The sequence below is a fragment of the Rutidosis leptorrhynchoides genome, chromosome 2 (assembly GCF_046630445.1).
Source record: "Rutidosis leptorrhynchoides isolate AG116_Rl617_1_P2 chromosome 2, CSIRO_AGI_Rlap_v1, whole genome shotgun sequence".
NCBI lineage: Eukaryota > Viridiplantae > Streptophyta > Magnoliopsida > Asterales > Asteraceae > Rutidosis > Rutidosis leptorrhynchoides.
Window position 1 is genome coordinate 54,116,331 of NC_092334.1, and position 12,194 is coordinate 54,128,524.

The following is a 12,194-nucleotide window of genomic DNA, read 5'->3' on the forward strand; positions in this document are numbered from 1 at the left end:
CTTTCGAATAAGATAGTTTTATATATATGAATCGAATGATGTTATGAACATCATTACTACCTCAAGTTTAGTAGGTAAACCTACTGGAAGTGACAAGAAATGATCTAGCTTCAAAGGATCTTGGATGGCTTGAAAGTTCTTGAAGTAGGATCATGACACAAAAACAAGTTCAAGTAAGATTTTTACTCGAATTAAGATAGTTTATAGTTATAGAAATTGAATCAAAGTTTGAATATGAATATTACCTTGAATAAGAAAGATAACCTACTGTATATAACAAAGGTTTCTTGATCTTAGATGATTACTTGGAATGGATTAGAAAGCTTGGAAGTAAATTAGTAAACTTGAAGGGATTTTTGAAGTGTTCTTGAAGTGTTCTTCCTATGATGATTATAGCTTGATTCTTGAAGTGATTTTTGATGAAGATGATGATTAACTATTGGAAAAATACGTTCATAATAGAGTGTGTGTGTTGAGAGAGAATTAGAAAGAGAATTGGAAGTGAAATGGAGTGAATGATGAGTGGTAATTGGTGAGTGGTGAGTGGGGTTAAAAGGAGTTCTAGTTAGTTGACTAGCTCATGGTAGAAGTTAAAATTGATTAGTCATACATGACATAATCAAGAGTGGAATCCCATGCTAGTTCCTATTGGTATATACTCATAGTAAGTACGTTTTGAAGCTGTGTATAATACGGGTAAGAATACGACTAGAATTCTTGATGAAAGAAAAGAATGGAAAAGTAACTGTAACCATTTTTGTTAAGTATGAGTGTTTTGATATATGTCTTGAAGTCTTCCAAAAGTATTTTAATACATCTAAATACACTACATGTATATACATTTTAAATGAGTCGTTAAGTCATCGTTAGTCGTTACATGTAAGTGTTGTTTTGAAACCTTTAAGTTAACGATGTCAATTAATGTTGTTAACCCATTGTTTATTATATCTAATGAGATGTTAAATTATTATATTATCATGATATTATGATATATTAATATATCTTAATATGATATATATATATATTTAAATGTCGTTACAACAATAATCGTTACATATATGTCTCGTTTCGAAATCCTTAAGTTAGTAGTCTTGTTTATATGTATATAACTCATTGTTAATATACTTATGGAGATACTTACTTATCATAATCTCATGTTAACCGTATGTATATCCATATATATATCGTCATGTCATTTTTACAAGTTTTAACGTTCGTGAATCGCCGGTCAACTTGGATGGTCAATTGTCTATATGAAACATATTTCAATTAATCAAGTCTTAACAAGTTTGATTGCTTAACATGTTGGAAACATTTAATCATGTAAATATCAATCTCAATTAATATATATAAACATGGAAAAGTTCGGGTCACTACAATATTCATATTCAAACTTTGATTCAATTTCTATAACTATAAACTATCTTAATTCGAGTAAAAATCTTACTTGAACTTGTTTTTGTGTCATGATCCTACTTCAAGAACTTTCAAGCCATCCAAGATCCTTTGAAGCTAGATCATTTCTTGTCACTTCCAGTAGGTTTACCTACTAAACTTGAGGTAGTAATGATGTTCATAACATCATTCGATTCATATATATAAAACTATCTTATTCGAAGGTTTAAACTCGTAATCACTAGAACATAGTTTAGTTAATTCTAAACTTGTTCGCAAACAAAAGTTAATCCTTCTAACTTGACTTTTAAAATTAACTACACACATTTTATATATCTATATCATATGCTAACTTAATGATTTAAAACCTGGAAACACGAAAAACACCGTAAAACCGGATTTACGCCGTCGTAGTAACACCGCGGGCTGTTTTGAGTTAGTTAATTAAAAACTATGATAAACTTTGATTTAAAAGTTGTTATTCTGAGAAAATGATTTTTATTATGAACATGAAACTATATCCAAAAATTATGGTTAAACTCAAAGTGGAAGTATGTTTTCTAAAATGGTCATCTAGACGTCGTTCTTTCGACTGAAATGACTACCTTTACAAAAACGACTTGTAACTTATTTTTCCGACTATAAACCTATACTTTTTCTGTTTAGATTCATAAAATAGAGTTCAATATGAAACCATAGCAATTTGATTCACTCAAAACGGATTTAAAATGAAGAAGTTATGGGTAAAACAAGATTGGATAATTTTTCTCATTTTAGCTACGTGAAAATTGGTAACAAATCTATTCCAACCATAACTTAATCAACTTGTATTGTATATTATGTAATCTTGAGATACCATAGACACGTATACAATGTTTCGACCTATCATGTCGACACATCTATATATATTTCGGAACAACCATAGACACTCTATATGTAAATGTGGGAGTTAGCTATACAGGATTGAGGTTGATTCCAAAATATATATAGTTTGAGTTGTGATCAATACTGAGATACGTATACACTGGGTCGTGGATTGATTCAAGATAATATTTATCGATTTATTTCTGTACATCTAACTGTGGACAACTAGTTGTAGGTTACTAACGAGGACAGCTGACTTAATAAACTTAAAACATCAAAATATATTAAAAGTGTTGTAAATATATTTTGAACATACTTTAATATATATGTATATGTATATATTGTTATAGGTTCGTGAATCAACAGTGGCCAAGTCTTACTTCTCGACGAAGTAAAAATCTGTGAAAGTGAGTTATAGTCCCACTTTTAAAATCTAATATTTTTGGGATGAGAATACATGCAGGGTTTATAAATGATTTACAAAATAGACACAAGTACGTGAAACTACATTCTATGGTTGAATTATCGAAATCGAATATGCCCCTTTTTATTAAGTCTGGTAATCTAAGAATTAGGGAACAGACACCTAATTGACGCGAATCCTAAAGATAGATCTATTGGGCCTAACAAACCCCATCCAAAGTACCGGATGCTTTAGTACTTCGAAATTTATATCATATCCGAAGGGTGTCCCGGAATGATGGGGATATTCTTATATATGCATCTTGTTAATGTCGGTTACCAGGTGTTCACCATATGAATGATTTTTATCTCTATGTATGGGATGTGTATTGAAATATGAAATCTTGTGGTCTATTATTATGATTTGATATATATAGGTTAAACCTATAACTCACCAACATTTTTGTTGACGTTTTAAGCATGTTTATTCTCAGGTGATTATTAAGAGCTTCCGCTGTCGCATACTTAAATAAGGACGAGATTTGGAGTCCATGCTTGTATGATATTGTGTAAAAACTGCATTCAAGAAACTTATTTTGTTGTAACATATTTGTATTGTAAATCATTATGTAATGGTCGTGTGTAAACAGGATATTTTAGATTATCATTATTTGATAATCTACGTAAAGCTTTTTAAACCTTTATTGATGAAATAAAGGTTATGGTTTGTTTTAAAATGAATGCAGTCTTTGAAAAACGTCTCATATAGAGGTCAAAACCTCGCAACGAAATCAATTAATATGGAACGTTTTTAATCAATAAGAACGGGACATTTCATCAATCGAAGGACGAGTAACCGAATTGGTCCGAGACCAAGTGACTAATATTGTAAGGGAAGAGTTTGAGAAGAGGTTTTCCGAACCTCGAGGTAGTGGTGATGAAGAAGTACTTGCAAGGTTAGAGTCAAGTGCTCCTGGTAAGAGGACGAGAAGTGCGCCGGAAGGCGTCGGAAACGTGAAAAAGAGGAGTTAGAGAGGTTACGTACCTTCGTGCTATAATTGTGCGCAACGGGGTCATTTGTCGCGTGATTGCCCAAATGCACCTTCTAACAACGAGACATGTTTTAAGTGTCAAAAAGAGGGACACCAAAAGGCGGAGTGTCCCGAGTTGTTTAATGATCAAGCTAAAAGTGTAGTGGAGAGCACGGGTAGTGTGTTGAAGGGAGTGTCGGGATCCAGTGTGTCAAGATGTTACAATTGTGGGCAAAGGGGACATAAATCTCGCGAGTGTCCGTCAGGCAAGACAATATGTTTTTACTATCGGGAGGAAGGGCACAAGAAGTCAGAATGTCCCAAATTGGTTGTTAGACAGATTTGTAAGTTGGGAGATTTAGCGCCTACATGTTATAATTGTCTACAACGAGGTCATTTGGCACAGGATTGTGCGAGTATACCTTTGAGCACGATCAAGTGCTTTATTTGCCAGAAGGAAGGACAACGAAAGTCAGAGTGTTCTGAATCGTTTGCCGATCGGGTTAAGAGGTTAGAGCCCGAGTATTCGATGGATACTGAAGCACGGAAGTCCAACGACACTGCCTCTGGTACTTTCGTTTTCGATACAAATATGCCTTCTGATTAATTGTTGAGTATCGATGGTTTCGGGTATGCGTTAGAAAACTTAATCCTCGTTTTGAGATCTAACTAGTCTCGAGTGAACGTGTATGTAATTAGTACCCATAAGGGCCCGGGGTTAGTGAACTCGGTGACGATCTGATTTGTTAGTAATTACGATGACGGTGCACTAGGGTAGCGCTTGAGTCATTGACTCGTGAGAATGCGACTTGGGGGCGAATGCATTAGTGTAAATACGTGGTATTGTTACGGGTAGCATTCCTAATGGAATTACCCTACGTTGGAGTTGGAGTGATGATTGCAGGGCGTAAGACTTGGTGCAACCAAGCATTCCTTAGTGTTTGGGAAAATGTTTCTACCAATCCATGGAGACGGGCTTTGGTTTTCGGATGTTGAGCGTGTTCGCTTTCGTGTGGAAGTTGATGAAACTGTTAAGACAAAGTGTTTGATCTAGACGAATGTTGGTAATGGAGTCTATGGGATCCAACGTTAGGTGTCTCTTTCATACCTACTAGCGTGGTATTCGACTCTGATGGTGTTACGGTTACATCGAACATAGGGTATCGGCAAGAAACCCTTAGGTGTTCTAGTGGCGGTGTGGAAGTTACAAGCGATAGCAACTCGATGATTGCTAGAGTAATACTCGTACGGTTAGGTAAGTGCTTCGGTTAAGTAGCAAAGGATAATCCGAAATCCTTCGTATGCTCAAGGGTGGAGAAAAGTTTGGTGATATGTGTGTTATGAGATGCAAGACAGGTGAACCTCATCTCTCTTTTACGAGATGGTTGTGGTTTTGGGTCGTTAAGCTCGTTCCAGTGAGACCCGTAAGCTTTGTAGATTGTGTGTGTATTGTTGCTCATATGTGAGTTTAACAACTAATTGCTTGTGTGCGCGAGTTATTGGGTTAGTATGCACCGGGTGTTATATCACCATGTGAGAGTACGTGACGTGTAATCGTCTTATCGAGAGTGTTGTGTTTTGATTTGGTGTAGCCGCGAGAGCTTAACCGAGCGTATAGTGATGAGACCGTGTAGGGCGTAGTCCCAATTTTTGTGTTGAACTTATGGTAAAACCAATTAGGCCGTAACCAGAGTGTGGTAGTACGCTTGACGATAATAACATACTATGATGTAAATACACATGTTAATTGGCGGTTCGATTTTGATGGCGGTTTTGTGATTGTGTGGCGAGTGTTGTACGCTCTTGACGGTCACTCTTTTCTTTTATGATTTTGGGGGTGTACGCGGTATGCCGTTCGAGAGGCATTTCGGTTAACCACGTTCGTGTGCGGGTAGAGTCATGGTGGTTAACTATTCTTATGTATGTAGGTAACCGGGTTAATGGTTATGACGAAGTTAGAAAGGTGTAAGCCTTGGTGTTCCAAGCGCCTCCTTAGTGTTGAGTTGAAAGATAAATAGGCTAGCTATGCGGCCTAGGTGGGTAGCGACTAACGGGTGTCGCTAAGAAGTCATGGGCGTTGAGCCGTATGGTTCGTTAGATTTGTGTGACCGCGTGTAGTCAGGTGACGTGTGACGCTGGGAGTAGACCCCGTAAGGGTCGAGTCTTTGGAGACTCGGTGTTAGAAATTGGAGTTGGATAACACAACGTCAGGTGTCTCCTTATACCTGCTAGTGTAACTTTTGACTCCGATGGTATGATTACTTTGGATTTGGGTACCGGCGAGAAACCCGAAGTTACAACTGTGGTATATTGTGGTGTTTAGCGGGCGTTAACACTTAACTGATTTGAAAGATCGAGGTTCGAATATCTTATAGTGAGTCCCTGGAAGGACTATTTAGTATGACCAACGCCGGAAAATGTAATGGGTGTTGTGGAATGTCAGAATTCCGCGGGGCGTTATCATCTTGACGGTGAAAGTAGGGGGTTAAAACCCTAAATGGGGGAGTTAAGTACCGGAGAATGCGGAAAAAGTCCCTAACTAGTAGATGTGATGAGCGAACGGGTGTCGCTTATATAGGAAAGAAAGACTTTGGTGGTCTTCAAAAAAGTCCCAAGTTGAACTTTGGAATGAATTGTGAAGGTATTTAGTGACACGAGTCAAAGTGGCGAGTTTTTCGATGATCTTTGCGGGAGATTTTAGGAAGGTGTCAGGATGATCCCCGATTATTCTATGGTGGGAAGGTGTGATGACGGAGGTCGTCATGGGATTATTCCACCTTTGGATTTATTGTGAATGTATGGTATGAGTTAAATACTAGGTATAGGAGCGAGCAGTTGCGGTTGTTTTGTCTCGAGGGATGATTACCCTTGCTCGTTGTAATATGATGCGTTAGTGTACGAAGTGAGAACCTGGATGGGTGATTACTACATGTGTGATTCCGTATTGGTGACGGAAATGTTCAAGGTAGAAGTGCTCAACTTCTAGTATTTGGTGCGGATCACGAGGACGTGATCCAATCTAAGTGGGGGAGAGTTGTAAGACCCTAATATTTATTGCACATAAGTGTAAATAAGGTACTTGAAGTGTGGGAAGTTGTGTGTCATTAACTGTAACCAGAGCCCGTTCAGACCACTGTGCGCGCCACACACATGTAAGGGAGCGCGCCGCGCACCCTTTCCAGCTGGCAGATTCTGTTTCATTTAATTAGATATTTGGAAGGGCTTTTTGGTAAAATCACATGAGGATGAGTTTGGGGCTTTAGTGGCCAGTTGTTTGGTGGTTGAAACACACTCAACATTATCACTAACCACTTCATCTCTCCAAATAAAAGTTCTAGAGTGAGAAACCCATTTGAGAGAGAGAAAGCTCAAATCAAAGAGGAAGAAGTTGATTACGGGTCAAAGCGCGTGCATTAAAGTTGTTCATCTAGCCACTAGCTACGTTTTGGTTGTGGTGGTATGTTCTAACTTTGATTTCCTTACTTTGATTTATATATGGGTTAGGGTTTGGTTAAAAGAAGAACATAAAATCCATATTTGGTGATTTTGGGTGTTCTTGGATAAGATTGAGTCATGAGGACTCAAGAATGACTAACCTAGGGTTTCAAAGGGTTATTTGGTGTTTAAGAGTCATAATTGGTTAGTTAATTGCTAGTACACCTAGCTATTAAAGTGAATGGGTGTTACTTGGGTTAGTGGATGACCCGAAATGGGTGTGTTGGCCTTGAAATGGCCAAATGGGTAATGATTGACCTAGTTGGGAAAGGTGGGTATGAAATACCCTAATTATGTATTAGTTAGTGTTGTTGGACCCTAATCACTAGCTTTAAGTGATTTAAGAAGGTCTTGACCTTAAATGGACGGTTTTGGAGTAAATGGGGCATTTAATGCATTTTAAGTCATTAAATGCACATAAGTGAATTGTTGGTATTTACTCCAACTAGTTTGTGTGTTGATTGAAGTACTTATTATATTAGGTACTTTGCTTTGAAGCTTGCGGAAGTATAAAACCGTCACCAAATCGTTAAGGTGAGTGGAATAATTATGCGTATATGTATATGGTGTATTTATTTGTGAATGTTATGGTATGAACCACGAGCCGGTAGTACCATAGCATGTATGTGATGTATCATGATGTGAACCACGAGCCGGTAGCATCGAGTGTGAACCACGAGCCGGTAGCACTATAAACAAGTGTGAACCACGAGCCGGTAGTACCACGAGCCGGTAGCACTATAAACAAGTGTGAACCACGAGCCGGTAGCACTATAAACAAGTGTGAACCACGAACCGGTAGCACTATAAACAAGTGTGAACCACGAGCCGGTAGCACTATAAACAAAGTGTGAACCACGAGCCGGTAGCACTATAAACGAGTGAAACTCAAATGCGTATGGTGTGAACCACGAGCCGGTAGCCCCATAGCGTTATGGTTAACCATATTATGTTGTTGGATATTGATTTAGCATGATGTGATGTTGTGATAGTGTACGAGTTGTTAGCATTATGAGTAAGACGACATGCTATTTGAGTTATATTCTTGTATGAGGTAATCGGTGGGTGCGAATGCAAATAGATGGGTTGTATATATGTATGTATAATTGTTGCACTCACTAAGCTTTGCTTACCCTCTCGTTGTTTATCCTTTTTATAGGCCCCGACGGAGACAAGGGTAAGGGCGTTCGTATGGATTAGAGATCCCGCTTTGTTTGATAGGGGACGCTTTTGGGGAGATAGCTTTTGGAGTTTGACCGAGAATTGGGTAGTTTAACCCCCAAACACCATGCTCATGTTGTCTTTTGGAATTTAAACTAATGTGGTCGAAACTCATGTTTTGTATGAAACTCGTAAAACGGCCGATGTGGGCCCCGTTTTGTAAAACTCGTTTAATGATTGAATCGTGTTAGTTTTACATATAAGAACATGTTGTGAAAAGCGTTTCGTCTAAATATGTCCGGAAGTGGGTGATATTTATTTGAAAATTGACCGATTTTGGACAGCAGCTGAAAGAGCCTGTGCGCGCCGCGCACCCTATGGTGCCGCGCGCCGCGCACTATGCTGTTTATAAAAAAAATAAATAAATAAAAATTCGTATTCGGTTGGTTATTGGTTTGGTTTGTTACATGTTAGCACGTGTACTTATAGTTAATTACACATCATTATTTATTATAATTGTAAAGTTAAACTATCTGCATATATTTCTTAGTTTTAATGTTATCTTAGTTTTTTTATTATTTGGATTGTATATGTATATTTTTATGATTCGTTGGTCGTTGTTATCCACGGATTACATGTATAGACAAAAGAAATTAACCTGTTAACGGTTACATGTCCTGACGGATAAAGAAATTTTTGTAGGCGAGCTGTTGGTTCGGTCCATACTTGATATCAATAAGGCGGGATCTAAGGGTCAATTGAGTTTAACACTCCGATCCGGAGTACCGTGAATAACCCCTTACGAGATGAGGATCTCAGCAGGGGTGGCTAAACATAGACCCACCATCAGCGGGTTACCCGATTTGTGATGGCTCGCGCTAAGTTGTAGGGTTTATGTTCATAGAACATTACTTGTAGATCAAGAGTATGTCTAGTGAAATGTTGTAAGTCCGGTAACGCGGGTAAATTGCGCTATACGGTAGGCGCTATTGTTTTATATGCTAAAAATAGTATATGTGTGAATGTAGAGTGGATGTCTAGCCCCTTCTGTTGTGGATTGAGTCCTTTATTTATAGAGTAAACCTTTTTGTCTTCTATCGCCACATAATACAGCTAAAAGGATCGTGGTCTGCCAATAGTACATCCTTGTGTGAGTTGACCCGACAAAAAGTAAAAAGTGTTTTGTCGGATATGACTCTTGTCTGCCATGTGTCTTCTGCTAGCTACAGCGTCGCCTGACATGCATACGTAACCTTGACGCTAATATAGAATCTGCGCTAGGTCCGCGACTTTGCGCTTATTTCCTTTAGCGCGTAATATGCATGGCTCATATGGTGATACTGTTTGATGCGCTATACGAGCTAATCGGGTATGCGTATCATTAATGAGATCATGGGTTCGTTCGGGTTGTGGACACTAATATGTAAATATTCGTGTGAAATTCATATTGGATGCGTGAGTAAATAAAAAAGAGATTCGCACCCCGCTGCCCGCCGATGCCATATATGTACACACTTAATAACAACTTATGATTGACTCTTATGATTTACACAAATGCTATAAATCACGATTATAAAAACAGTAAATGCACGTACGACATTGTTCGTATAGATTTTTCTTATAAATGTATATTCAAATTAATATTAGCTCATATTTAAGTCCCGCAAAAACGCGGGTCATAAACTAGTTATTATATCTTAATAACATAAAAATAAAATAAAAATAATATATAAAAAGATACTCGGTATACTTTCTCTTACCTTCGGAGCCCACACAAAACAAACGAAATAAAAAGGCCAGACGCAATTAATGTTGTTGATCTGCAATTCACAAAGAATTGAAAGAAACAAAAGGCACATTGCTTATTGGTTTATTTTGGTTCTCAATTTCTCACATATGACGTGAGATTTGGAAAAATAACAAGAGTTGTTTTTTTAACAACAATTTGGATCACCGAGGGACTAAACCACCCGTTGCGATCATCTTCCGTTTCGACTATGCCAATGCAGCGATAATAACCTCGTCCCCATCGCTGCCCGAGAGGAAATCTTGAAACCGATTCATTTCAATGTTGAAACCGATTGAAGTTGGGTGGATACTTCATGGCAGGGATGAAATTGTGTTTTTAATATGTAGCTAATGGGGGTCGAACACCTGACCTCCCCTAAAGGAGCCAGACCAGACCACCAACCGCTGGACCACATCACAACTTCAACAAGAGTTGTTTTTTTTTTTATTTCTTTTGAACACACGGATTCGAGTTTTTTTTCGTTCGAAGCAAAACATTAATTTGTTCTATTTGAGATTCGTTCGAGCTAAAGAAAAGAAAATTCAAGTGTTCATTTTATTTGGTGATTCAAGATCTAGCAGTCTCCGGTGTTTGTTTGACGTGCTATGTGGACTATACGTAGAGATATTCGACTTTGGACATTCATTTCAATCTACTCGTGACCATAGCTTGAAAAAGTATGCCTAAACTTCACTTCGTGTTTTAATAAATATAATTAAGGAGAATCATGAAAAGACAAAATTACCCTCATACTTGTTAGAAATCGGGTATGAATTGACTGCCGGATTCGTTCTTGAATCGTGTAATCACTATCTCTATAAAGTATTTCGACCCTACGATTGTCACGGTTGCACGAAATCTTTACAGGGATCAAACAAGAACGCAATCAGTGTTTTGGGCAACGAAATCACTGATCAAATTGTTAGAGAATATGTGTGTGTTTCTGTTGGTTTTATGAATGCAGAATGAATGAACAAAAACGTTCATAAACTGTTATAGGAAAACAGTTAAACCGAAAGGGTGTAACCCTTCAATTTTGGCGGAAAATCGGTTATACCAAAAGGCATACCTGTTCGCGACAGTTAGTAGCCAACTCTTACCGTCGTGTACTCCACACTCTCCGAACCCATTGGTAAGTATAGCTAGCTAACACCTGCATTCAAGTAAATCGCAACTTACTAAAATTTACGTTGGATGACACTAAAATCACCAACAATACTTAACAAAACTTGACTAACGCCCGTTAGATATCTAAGTAATCGTAATGTTGCCTTTTAAGTGTGAATTAAAAAAAGCATGCATATCTTGACCTTTAAACAATGTACATAATAAAAAGGTCTAGTTAAAGTGATATAGATCAACTTGGGAATAAGTTTTTGATACTCACTAATATTAGTTAAAGGAAAATGAATATAATTATGATCATTAATATTAGCAAAACAATTACAAATTTCATAGGAGTGACTGCAGGCTTACTAGCCAACAACTCAAAGCTCGACAAAACTTCAAGACTGTTATAATTCAGTAGGCTTATAACTACCTTTAGTGGTTTGATTCTTGATGTTATAATTCAGTAGGCTTATAACTACCTTTAGTGGTTTGATTCTTGATGTTATAATTCAGTAGGCTTATAACTACCTTTAGTGATTTGATTCTTGATTTAGAATACTAATAATGAAGTGTAAGAACAAAGATGATAATGGAGAGAAAGAAAGAAACACTTTGTAAGTGTGTGAAATGGTGCAAGTTTAATGCTTGCATTCATGAGTATTTATAGCCTAAAATCTCAATATAAAAATACATACTTTGTGTACCAAAATTGACTATATGTATACACCAAAATTGACTATCCATATCTATATTATTATTATTATTATAACACTCCCCCTTGGATAGCAATTTTATTTTGTTGAAGATCAACTATAAATTACTGCCTCGTTAAAAACCTTGCTAAAGAAAACCCAGTGGGAAAAAACTTTAGCTAAGGGAAAAAGAGTGCAGCATGGAGTTGACTCCCCCTCAAGTAGACATCGCTTCATCTGTTACATCTTTTGAAC